Source organism: Crotalus tigris, unplaced genomic scaffold, assembly GCF_016545835.1.
Source record: "Crotalus tigris isolate CLP2741 ecotype Arizona unplaced genomic scaffold, ASM1654583v1 scf7180000019060.718356, whole genome shotgun sequence".
Classification (NCBI taxonomy): domain Eukaryota; kingdom Metazoa; phylum Chordata; class Lepidosauria; order Squamata; family Viperidae; genus Crotalus; species Crotalus tigris.
The window spans coordinates 572,470-585,943 of NW_024097351.1; the positions used below are offsets into that span (position 1 = coordinate 572,470).

Consider the following 13,474-nt stretch of genomic DNA (forward strand, 5'->3'; position numbering starts at 1 on the left):
TCCATAGCAATTTATTACATCCTCCTCCTTTCTCTTAGCTTCACAGCTTTACAATGTAACAGTTTTCCTTTCACTTAATTCATTTGTTAATTCATGCTCTTTACCGTGAATTATGTCTAAATGTCTAGCAAGCTAAGCTGATACAGAGGCCAACCTGAGTTTAAAGACCTTGGTAGGTTAAAGGTTTTGGTTCAGGCGCTGGCATTGGTTTTATTCTTTCACCCTCCATTAGCATACATCATAGGTGAGCAAATTATTCAAACCAGGAACAATGCCATGCCAGTATCTTCATGATTATGATAAAGGGACACACAATCCTCTTTTTTGTGATATAAGAGCAGCCAAGAGAACTGATTTTCGAAGAGAACAAAGGAAGATTAAAGAAAGAGAAAGGACTTTTCTTCATCATCATTTGATAATAAAGACCTTGAAGAAAACAGTGCTAACTTGAAATGGTTCCCGAGATACAAATTTACCAAGTTGCATAAATCACGGATTGTTGCACTTCATGTTTACGAACTGTCATACATGAAGATACAATTTTAATGAATATATATTCATACACATACATGCCCACAGACACACTCAGGAATGCAAAAATGCAACTATTAATCCATTATCTAGATCGGGGAACGATGGCCCCTTTATGACTTGTGGACTTCAACTCCCAGAATGCCTGAAAGTCCACAAGTCATAAAAGGGCCACTGTTCCCCATCCCTGGTCTAGATCAAACAAGCTCTGGAGGGTAAGCCAGTCAGCAATGCTAGATGGCCTCAAGGATGTGGAATGCACTACAGAGTCATAGTGTTCTGCTGCTGTACCTCAGATTAGAGCTTAAATATTGAATTCTATCATAATTTTTAGTAGTAAAGATTCTGTTGGCACACGCATGTATAAGTTACAATTTACCTTAAGATCCCTTCTTCCCATATCAGTGGTTTCAAGCACCAAACTATTTTAAAATACTTGACTCTTTGTAAACAATAAAGATTATTTTTAAGAATTCCCCTTGTTTTAAAACTATGCATATTAAACCTAATTAAATATGTTTTTCTCTGTAAATCTCAATAACCTTTTTCTATCTCCCCTTCTCTCTCTCTCTCTCTCCCTCCCTCCCTCCCTCCCTCCCTCCCTCTCTCTCTCTCTCTCTCCATAAACTGATTTACAGAGTTAAATTGGGATAAAATGTAGGGAGGGCAGTAGGGATGGATAGACCCCTGTTTTATTTCAGACACATGATATAGAAGGTCAAACTATTATATATGCAGTCCAATTTTTTTAAAAAATTGGCTCATCATATAATCAGGAGAAATATTGGTTTGGGTGATGGCAGGAACTGCTTCAGCACTGATGTACTGAAACATCTACATCTGCAAGCAGTATGCTTGCTCTAAAAGGCGTATTGGAAAGTGTGAACTCCAGCATCTAGTTATGAGTCTACTTCATTCATAATACTAAGTCATAATGTGGTGGGTACTTTTGGGCTTAGCATTACACATGATACCATCCATTACACATTAATGTAAAGTCTGAACCATGCTGGCATGGCTTGTTCAGCAAAACATGTTAGTAATGCTATGTGTAAATACAGTTATAATGGTCTCTAAGAAACTCACAAACAGGAAATCAAGATGAGATATTTTTCCTGTTGTGGCTTCCCATCAATTGTTAATTGAAGTGACACTATTAATAATCAGAACACTGCTTACAGCCATCGTGATAAGAAGCCCTTGATGTAGGGCTCGGATAGAAGCCATGATGGCGTCAAAATTTTTGCATCACAATAAGATTCACATTATATCACTTGATCTCATTTGCCCCCAACTCTGCGAGGACTCTGATTCTCCCAGGAAATTGTTTAACCCCCTTTAAAATCATCTAAGCAAGAGTTATTACCTGTTTTCATATTTGTACAACATATTAACAACCCTGATTTACTCTATAAACCCACTTTTGTTGGTGTGTTTGATATACTGAACAATCAGCCCATTATGGTTTGATGCAATGCTCTAGGCTAAAATGTAATTGGCTAATTGTGGCCACAGGTTGTTCAAACATAGTAATGATTTGAATAAGCACAATGCTTCCCTTTGGAGTTAGACTTTTCTTCCCCCACAGAATATTTAAAAATGCAATATTGCTCTATTTCTCTTTTCACTGTCTTTTTAAAATCCTTTTGCTGGTTCAGGATAATGTGACTTCTGCAAACTGGATCTTTTTGCTCCTCTACTGTAGTACCAGATCATTTATGAACAAGTTGGAAAGCTGCACAGCCAGGACAGACCTATGGGGAAATTAACTATTTACATCCTTCAGGGCAAAACTTGTCCATTTGTTCCTGCAGAGCATCTTTTTCTTACCGATTCCTAGGAATACCAGTCCTCTTATTGTAAGACTGCTCGCATTAAGAAAGTAAAAAGGATGGTTGGGATTGGGAAAATTAATAGGTCCCCTGCTAAATAAAATCCATAAACATAATGATCAATTAGTGCCAGTATCCACAGACTATTAATGATGTAGCCTGACTTTCCCTCCAAAGAACATTACTCCACTGAGCCTCATTGAAAGGGCTGCTCCAATTTGCATGTGTGTGTGTGTGCACGCGCGCGCGCACACACACACACACACAGAGTGCAGTCTGCCTGCCTTCCAGTAGTTTACTTTCTGCTCAGTTCTGTATCATCTTCCCCATTAAACCCCTCCTCTGGGCAATAAGCAAAGAGTGCGTGTGAATGCAGTAGAGTGGGGTGATAATCAGGAACATTGGCTCTAGGGGACACATTTTTCCTTTTGATGTTTGCAAGAAACTGACAACCCAAGAATGGATTTTGTAGCTCTTTCACACACACTGGTTCATTCAGCTCATTCCTCTTTTTACAGCTTCCTCATTTCTATGTGACAGGAGACACCCTCTGGAAAGTTGCTCATGAAGCAATAAGCAGAGTGCTTGCCTGCCAGGCTGAGTTATTCCCCATCAAAGTGCAAAAATACGCAAAAAGCATTAAAAAAATAGTTGCTTCTGCAGAAACAACACACCTAGAAACCGTTATCTGTCTGTATCTATCTATCTATCTATCTATCTATCTATCTATCTATCTATCCATCCATCCATCATCTCAAAATGCGTAATATACCCCACAAGCTAGTTTTCCCCCCAGACCTTCTTCCTTAGTGCCTGATATAATGTATCACAGCTTCTGTCATCATACAGTCAATGTGATGCTTATTTCTGAAGTTAGATTTCCTTGTTTGCATACTTTGAAATGTCAGTGAAATATTTTCAGAAATCTCATAGGCCAGAAGTACCAACTAGTAATCCCTCTGCATGTAAGAACGATACTATTTGCTCCTAAGACCTTACTTTGGATTATTCTGTATGAAGTATATATCAGAAATATATCATCATAGAAGAACTATAATTCTTCTAACAGATTCATGGAATCATAAAAGCTGACCCAAATCTGTCTGATATCTTCATATCACTGTTTTGTCAATCATTACCAGTTGTGCCAGAGAGTGTCAAAGGATGCTCATCTTTTAACAATTGAGAAAATTAAATCTACTTTGACAGTACAGAACCCTATGAAGCAGGGGTTCTCAACCTTGGCAACTTTAAGACTTGTGGACTTCAACTCCCAGAATTCCTCAGCCAGCAAAGTCCACAAGTCTTAAAGTTGCCAAGGTTGAGAACCCCTGCGAAGGGAACAGTATAAGTCATGACAGGATCAATAACTTCAGGGGCGTCTCTGTCTACCTGTTTTTATGTGTTGGACACAAGCAAGGAAAGTAATTTAGGGGAAAAGAAGGGCTCCACCCTGACAAAACTACCTGCCTATTATCTACTGTTTGGGAGCTATGCTTAGTTTACATTTTGATAGATGACTAAGAACATGCAAAAAGAAAATTGTGGCGCAGAAAGTGCCACTTAGCTCTGTTAAAAATTCATTGTGATGTTAAACTGTAAATAAAGCTAATGTTTCCTCTTACGTCTACATAAAGTCTGATTCTTTCCTCAAAGAAGCTAGAGGGAGATGTGATGGCACGAGCTGGCTCAAACAGGATCAGTCCCAGCATGAATTAATTAGTGCTTAATTACTATCAATTATTCAGCATTACTGGGAATTGCTTGTAAATGGACAGCCTTTGATTGCTAATCCCAATTACTAATGTTATCTAATTGGAAGTGATTATATTTTCTTTGGGGGTGACGCTGAGCTTTATGCCTCGTGTGCAGCAAAGAAACATTCTGCCTTCTTCTCATGCAATGTGGTATGCTATGCAATGGAAGGAGATGACTCCACTGCAATTTCTCTGCTTGTCTTGTAGGACCAGAGTGTAATCTTGCAGGCTTCTTGGAAGTTCAAGCCCACGTGAAGGGCACTTCACTGTAAACCATCCGGAGCCTTTAGAAGTCGACTATATAAACACCTCTGTAAAATAACAAATAGCAGCTACCTCTGAACTGAACTCTCTGAAGTTTTTAAACATTTCCTAAACTGAAGCATAGTTCCAGTGCATGTAACTTGGAAGGTCTGCCAGGTGGAGAACAATATCTACCCCCATCTCAGTTATTACACAAAGTACAACCTGAACTATCCATGCAATGCCCATTGACTGTCTTCACACATTACCTGTGGAAATAATAATAATAATAATAAAAATGGGATCATAAAATAGAGAAAGTCATAGAAAATGATAAAATTAAACTGCTTTGGGACTTCAGAATTCAAACAGATAAGCACCTGCATCATAACACCCCAGACTTAACAATTGTCCATAAGAAAGACAAAAAAGTCTGGATAGTGGATGTGGCAGTGCCTGGAGACAGCAGAATAGAAGAGAAAGAACTGGAGAAGATAACAAAATACAAAGACCTACAAATAGAAATAGAAAGACTGTGGCAAAAGCAAGCAAGGGTAGTACCAATAGTAATAGGCTCCTTGGGTGCAATCCCAAAACAACTGGAGCACCACTTGAACACCATTGGCATTGACAAATTCGCTATTAGTCAATTGCAAAAGGCGGCCTTGCTAGGAACTGCTTCCATCCTGCGATGATACCTGTAATACCATCAAACATCCACATCTGCCTATCCCAGGTCCTGGGTAAGGACTCGATAGGTAGACAAAATGCCAAATCCAGTCTGAACATCCGGCTGACTGTGCGATGATCCATAATAATAATAATAATAATAAAGTTGGAAGGGACCTTGGAGGTCATCGAGTCCAACCCCCTGCTCAGGCAGGAAACCCTACACCATTTCGGACAGATTTGTTTGTTTTAGCTATACTTTGCTGAGCCTGTCAGAAACAAGCTATAATTAGCACTGCAGAAGAGTATGAAATCCTCTTGTGGAACAAATTTCAGGTTTGTTTTCTTTCAGTTCTAGCTTTGCTCATTACACAGTTCTATAGATTGGTTAAGATTTGAGGGAGCCACAAATTGACCAGGAATGAAATGAACTTCAATGGCTTACCACTAAGGCTAGTTCAGGACTTCCAGGGATCTAGCCCAACATTTTAACTATTGCCCTGCACTGGCATGTCATGTAACAGATGGTAGCAAGGAGAGTTGTTTTTAATCTCTTTGCTCCCATCTAGTGGTGATCTGGATGTTTGTACCTCAGATATGGTGCCTTGATATTATAGCTTCCTACCAACTCAGCCATAGAGTTAACTGTTTGTGTGATTTTTTCCCCTCCTTTTAATGGAGAGAAGCAGCATATATTGGCCTCTGCCATACATTACCTCATGGGTGGGCACCACAAGTGTAATTTAATGCAGCCTTCACACTAGTTTTATAAACCTTTGTAGTTTAAACACTGGGAAACAAAAAGAAAGCGAGAGAGCAAACACTATCAAAAGGAAGGCAGCTGATTTCTGCATTGCTTCAAATGCTTCTATACGTGGTTGGAGATCAGATAAGGAATCACAATGACATGTCAGATGATACTATAGTTGAAGTCTTACTAAACTAAATCATGAAATTTTAATCTTCCCCTATGTTTTTTTTTTTTAAATCTGGAAATAAGCATTACATTCTAATGCAGTTGGTTTCCTTTTTGTGCTTATCAGTCTGGGCACTTACCAGAGGAAAATTACTATGTGCCCACCTGTTTGCTTGCTCTAACACTGAGCTAGCTGGGTTTAGGCAAGGCAGCCCAAATTTAGTAATCCTTGTATGGCAGCATCAGTGGTTTTGAAGAAGACGATAGCATGCCACTATACAGTGGAGGCATAAGTAAAAGGGACATATTTAATTCATTTTACTGCCTGAATAAAATAAACCTGGGATGGAAGGTAAGAATGCAATAATCAGTTACTGGCTGGCAGCTGAAAACTCAGTTGGCTTCCAGTTCTTTGTGCTTAGCTGTTGATCATAAAGAGCTTGTGTTTGGTTTTCTGAAAAAAAAGCTCTATCCTGTTAGCATTCCAATTTCCCAAAGATCTAAAATGGTTAGAACATTGCCTGGAGCAATATTGAGTAGGCTGTAAATTGAAGTCAAAAAGGTTTAGTGATAGAAAAGCTGGTTGCCTGAAAGCCCCCTTTACTCGCTCCATATATTTTAACTGGAAGCCATTGCAATGGTCATCTGAACTCTCAGTATGAGGAATCAACTTTCCTCTGGTGCCCGGGGAAGATAAAAACAGATTTAAAAAAAACCAATTTCATCAGAAAGCAGCAAACTTTATTATGTTTTCTTGTGTGGGTACTATGCTTCAGGGAAAAGAAAGCCATTTCTAAATTATTTATTGCAGAGAAAGCTGTGTTAAACCAAACCAACCTCACAAAACGGATCTGACTGAATTAACCTTCTTCGCATTAGCTCGGCCTTTAAATCAGTTCAATCTACCTGAGTTGCCCCTAGTTCAGTTCAAGCAATCATCTTGCATGATGGCTCTCTTCTCATGATTTTTGTTGCAGGGCTTCTCCTGATGATCTCATCCATGGTACAGTGAGAGCCTTTGTAAAGCTCTATGACCCACTGTTGCTTCAAACACCCAACTAGTAATCCTCCTGTAGAATACATTTGAACTACTATTGCCAATCTGAGTCTGTCTCAACCATTTCCTTGAAAATATTGAAGTGATAGGAAGAAATGACAGGTCCTGATGAAAGTTAAAGAAACCAGATCTGATCCTATACCAAGAGGGAAAAATGAGACTCAAACATATGATGGAAGAGAAAAATCTGCTCAGGGTACCATGCAACATACTACAGAGAAATGCTCATTTGCAAGAAAGCAGTGGAAACTGTTGGAAGATGATGTAGTCTTTTAAAACTCCTTCCTCCTCATCTAAGCCCCCTCTTTGAACAAAATGTCCCATTTGGGAGACAGCTAATCCTATAATAGCAGAGCTAGTCTTCAATGACATATTATTTCTATTCTTAAAGGGGAAAAATGCAAAAATACTTCCCCATTTTTTTTTCTTTTCTTGAAAAAAAAGTTATTGGAGTGAAGGAGAGAAAGAAAGAAAGAAAGAAAGAAAGAAAGAAAGAAAGAAAAAGAAAGAGACAATGGCAATGAGGAGAATTTTCCAATAGATGAAATTAAGAGAATAAAGGCAATTGGCTTATTCCACAATAGGAATGGAGTAGGCAGTGGAACTCCAAGTGCCGTCCCAGAGGAATTCAGATATATGTTACAACATTTGCTTCTTTCAGAACAAAGAAGACTCTTTTGCTGGCAACCAATTCCCTCACTTAGCAAGCTCTCTGAAAAAAGACCCAGTATTACTTTTCTCTCTAATAATCCATCCCTTTAATCCACATGAGGAAAGTTAATAATGAATATGCAGCAATTGTCAACAATTAACTAGAATGTTGCGGTCATTAATTTTTTGCCAAAGAAAATCCAATCATTCAGAGTGCACACTGCCAATCCTATTTGTCAAGAGGTGACACAGCATGGCTGAAAGTATAATTGCCCATCTGGCCAGCTAATATTTAAGGAGGAAACCCCCCCCCCCACAAGTGAATGTACAGTAGAAAGAAAATCCATCAACACCTGCCAATTAGTTTTCTGCATCTTGTTGGCGTCACTTATCATTTAATACATACTACCTATGCCTTGCATGTACCAACAGCTAAGTAAAAATTCATTCAATTTCTATAATCGCCCATCTCAAACAAAAATGACTCCAGGTGATAAACAATCATCAAAATTAAAAGCAGTTATAACATAGTACAAAATGAAATAAAGACCCAGATAGAAAGCTGGGTCTTCAAGAGACCCAGAGATTATCCTCAACTCTGAAGGGAGAATGTTCCGGGGGCAGGGGCTACACCAGAGAAGGCATATCTCCTACTCTCCAAAACACTGACCAGCTGACATTCTTTAGCTGATGGAACCTGTAGCCTGTCTAACCTGCCAGATCAAATTAAATGGGTAGAAAGCACTTGGTGAAGACAATCCTCAGGTAATCTGATTCCAAGCCATGACAGGCTTTAAAGCTGATAATCAGCACCTTGAACTGCACCCAGAAACACACAAGTAACCAATGTAATTCATGCAGTAGTGGTATTACATGTGTCAAATATCTAATACCATCCACTATCTGTGCAGTCACATTTTGCACCAGTTGACGCTTCTGAATGTTTTTCAAAGGCAGCCCTATGTAGAGCACATTGCGGTAATCCAAACAAGAGTCATGATTGACTGTCAGCAGAGCCTTTTGGTCTAGGAATGGGTGCAACTGGCACACAACCCAAAGTTTACAAAGGCTCTCCCAGCTACAGCTGTCACCTACTCTTCTAACAGGAGCCATGAGTCCGGAAAGACCCCTAGATTGTGTAAGAGGCCTAAATATCTCTAGAGTCACTCACTCTTGCCTGGGTTGAATCGAAGCCCACTGCACTTTGTCCAGGCCCCTACAACCTTCTAGGCACTGGGACAGGATATCCATGGTATCACTCAGGTGGTCCAGGATGAAAATATAAAACTGGATATCAATACCACATTGATGATATCTCACACCAATTATCAGATGACTCCACCCAGAAGTTTCATGTAAATGTTAAATAGGAAATGAGAAAGAACCAAACCCTAAGGCACCTCACAAAGTAGAGGCTGTAGGCTGGATCTTTCAACGCCAGTTGGAACTGATCCCAGAGGAAGGAGAACCAGTGCAATACAGTACTATCCAAACTGCTGAAGCCAGTCCAGACAGATACCACGATTGATAGTATCGAAGGATGCAGAGGGTGAAGAAGAGCAAGGACCATTCCACTTTCTCCAGTGGTCAATGTGGTTTCAATCCCATAATCCAGCCTGAATCCTGACTGAGGGGTCATCCAGGGTTTTTGTGAAGCTGCAATGCAACCACACTTTCCACAACCTTTCCTATAAAGGAAAGGTTGGAGACTGCATAAAAATTGTCCAGGCTAGTTGGGTCGAGCAATGACCCCTTGAGGGCCAACTATCAACAGTAAAGGAAACAACAGTCAAAGCAATATCACAGAATAGCTTCAGGTAAAGTAGCAATGAAGGGTTTGGAAAAGATATTCAGGGGCAGAATCATGCAGGCAATGTTTTTTATCTATAATATTGCTTGGAAGTAAAAGCTGGACTATGAAGAAGCAGAATAGAAAGAGTATTGATGCTTTTGAATTTTGGTGTGGGAGAAGACTCCTGAAAATACCATAAACAGCTGAGAAAATAAGCAAATGAATCGTAGAAAAATCAACCCAGAGTTCTTCTTCAAGGCACAAATGACCAGATTCAAATTTCATATTTTAGACATATTATGCAAAAACCTAGATATTTGGAAAAGGCTGTAATGCGGGGAAAGATGAAAGGGGAAAAAAAAGAGGACATCCAACAGCATGGTGGAAGGACTCTATTACTGAGATAATGGATACTCTAATGCAGAGGTCCCCAACCCCGGGGCCGCGGCCCACTATTGGACCGTGGCCTATTTCGAATTGGGCTACGCGAGTGGTTGGCCGGAGCTCATGCGCACAGCTTAACTTGCATGAGCAATGGACTAGTGGGCACTCGTGTGCATGTGCTGGCTCACCACTCATGTAAGTTGAGCTGTGCATATGCGTGCCAGCCTGCCACTCGCACAAAGGCTGTGAGTGCACCTGTGCATGCCTGCCCACCACTCACCTGGCCCAGTTCCCCTCCCCCTCTAGCTGGGCTGCCAAGCTGCAAAGATTGGGGACTGCTGTTCTAATGGAAGACATGAAGAGCCAGGTTGGGGACAGATCATTCTGCAGAAAATCCATCTGTCTGGTCATTAAGAATCAATACCAACTTAATGGCACATCATCACTAAATAAATATGCTTTAAAATTAAACTGGCCAAGGAAGAGGTGACCCTGAATTTACTTTTAAGCGGAACCTAGCATTTGGTCTTATTATCAACTTCTAGAGAACATGAAATCATGAGAGCCTGTTCTTGACTCAGATTGTATATGTGGACCTTCCAGAGGAATTTACTGAATCCCAGGAAAAAGCATGCTGTATGTAATGCACCCGTTATAACTCTTTTTATGTTCTAGAATCTATACCTTAAACTATCTCTATTGTATTGTATAAGGAAGGCCTTGAAAATGAAATTTGCATTATGCTGTCCTTGCCAAGACTGTTCTACAAAATCTTTAGGGAATTGTTGCCCCACACATAATTATTTGATTTTTTTCCCGTTTAAAAATGGGTGTATAATATGAATTATAGACCACAGTGAAAGTATAGGTTTGAAGATATTTATTTATAGCTCTTAAGCGTCAGCCTTTTCAAAGCACTGTCTGAAGCATTTTCTTAAAAGTAAGAAGTTTAGGAAAAAGAAATAAACTTAGAATGAAAGTTGAATGGAAGGATGTCAGCCTATGCTCTTTAGCCTACCCTACAGATTCATTTCTGGTAATTTCCTTATGTAGTAATGTCCTTATGCTTCCTCTTTAAGAGAGGCCTTTGCCTATCATGGATTGTTATGGTCAATCTAGTTTTGCAATGCTAAGATAAATGCACATCCTACTGTATCTATAATTCTCTTTTGTAAGGGTCAATTTATAGTTTGAGTAAAACAGAAAAAAACTGCTTCTTTCATGATACTTTGAATATTTGGTTCTGGATAGCTGAAGGTGTTATGAGCTTAGATGATCAAAAATATAGTTTACTATCTTAATTCAAAATGATGATAGCCGGAAGCCTCTTTGTTCATATTTAAGTAATTTCAGTGGTATCTTGGAAGTTGGACTGGATATGAACCCATTAAGGACCATTAAGGGGTCAAAATAGTTTTGTGAAAATCTCCTTTAGTCCACTACTCAAAGCATGTCTCACTGTTGGTATGGAAGAGATTCTTCTTAAAATCTGTGTCATATGCCTTGACTTTTAGCTCCTTTACCTTGCAGCTATAATAATTCACCTTCAGAATGAAGCAGCTCAGACCAGCAATTCCAGCCAAAGAAGGCTAGAGATATTTTGCATGCCTGTAGTAGCTCTGCATGGTTTGGAGAAGGTCTGAAGTTTAAGGGCTAGAACTCAAGGAAACTTTGGCTGTTTATACAAAGAAATGTTACTGTCTCCACCCCCAAATCAGACAGGATATGGTTTAAGGAAGCCCTTCCAAGTCCAGTGAGAGCGACTGGGTGGCCTGGTTATGATATTGTTCTGATAATCTGGCTGGACCCAGAAAGTGTGTGTGGCAGGATGTTCCTCTCTCAGAAATATCCCAGCTGGATTTTGGGTGTGGCATCAACTGAGATCTCAGGACAGTGGTGTGGCAATTGTCATCCAAGAATCTCTTTAAGGTTTTTATTGGTGCTGCTCTTCAGGTTGCTGGATGTAAGATCCTGTTCATTATGTTGAGGTCTTGGGATTAGTTGAGATTGTTGCTATTGTACTAGCTCAGTGGTTCTCGACCTGTGGGTCGGGACCCCATTTGGGGTCGAACAACCATTTCATGGGGGTCGCCAAACAACACAGTCCACCATTTTTTCCCCTTTTCCTTAGCTGTGCTATTCCCTTTTATTCTATTGGCTTTTGAAAGCCAATAGAATAGACTCTCTTGAATAGAGTCTAATTCTATTGGTTTTCAAAAGCCAATAGGAATTGTCCAGGCTGTCTCTGCCCTGCTGAGCCCACCAAAAGTCCCATTCTGCAAATGGTGCTGCACCACTTGAATAGTCCTCAACTTATGACCGGTTGAGTAGTCCTCGACTTACGACCGGTTGGGGTCGCGGCATTAAAAAGGTTGAGAACCACTATACTAGCGTCTCTATTGCTGAGCTGCTTGATTATTTCTGGATTGGTGGATGTTGGCCTTTCTGGGTAAAGCAGACAGAAAACATGGCTAGATAAACTAAATTTACTTTATTGTAAGGCTACAATAATAGTCTCTTGAAAGTACAAACTTTCTGCCCTCCCCTTTTAACCATTGCTCCATTGGGGCAGAGTCTTCCTTTGTTTCTTTCAGTGACCATTAAGTGACTGAACGGTCCTGCCCCTCTTATTTGATTGTTTCCTAGGCAGTACATCTTCTCCTATTTCTTAAATAGGAATCGTAATGGTGCAGTGGTACAAAGCAGTATTTCAGGCAAACTCTGCCCACAGCCTGGAGTTCGATCCTGACTAGCTCAAGGTTGACTCAGCCTTCCATTCTTCCAAGGTTGGTAAAATGAGGATCCAGATTGTTGGGAGCAAAATGCTGACTCTGTAAAATGCTTAAAGAGTGCTGTAAAGTCTAAGTGCTATTGCTATTGCTAATATCACCCATACATTCCATTACAGCCCTGGTGGCGCAGCGGTTAGAATGCAGTACTGCAGGCTACTTCTGCTGACTCCTGGCTGCCAGCAGTTTGGCAGTTCGAGTCTCATTGGCTCAGGGTTGACTCAGCCTTCCATACTTCAGTGGTCAGTAAAATGAGGACCCAGATGGCTGGGGACAATATGCCGACTCTGTTAAAACTGCTTAGAGAGGGCTGTAAAGCACTGGGAAGCAATATATAAGTCTAAGTGCTATTGCTATTGCTACAGTGGTAAAATTGCTCAGACTTATGGTCTTTTAGGGGATTTTAACCTATCTTCCCTGAGAATGGGGTTGGAGTTAGCTCAGGAGTTCTATGACAGCCATGGCAGAGTCTTGTCTTGTTGTCTGGGAATAGTTTGAAACTGTTGGGCCTGAGGAAGTGGACTCATAGCTTGGCCATCTGCTCTCTGGATCCATACATCCTCTGGCTAACAAAAACTGCCAGGAAGATATCATGTCGGTGGGCTCTAGCAGTGATAAATTTTTCCATGATTGAGGGAATTTTTCTCTACCCCTTAAAGAGGTGCTGGTCTCTCCCTTCCTCAATAAACTACTGCTGGATTTCACCCTAGTGGAAATTTTTGTCCAGTATGTAATGTCCCCTTTTTAGGAGAAGGCAATTGAGAAGCTGGTCACACAGCAGATTCAGATGACATAGGATGAAGTAAATTAGATGGCTCATTTTCAGCCAGGCCTTTATATGTGACAGAAATGG

General features: G+C 40.3%; 1 protein-coding gene across 1 annotated transcript in view; it reads right to left on the reverse strand.

The window, feature by feature from the left end:
* The window catches only part of CACNA2D2 (calcium voltage-gated channel auxiliary subunit alpha2delta 2), a 238,555-nt gene that overhangs the window by 116,907 nt on the left and 108,174 nt on the right, over positions 1–13,474 (reverse strand). The window lies entirely within an intron of this gene.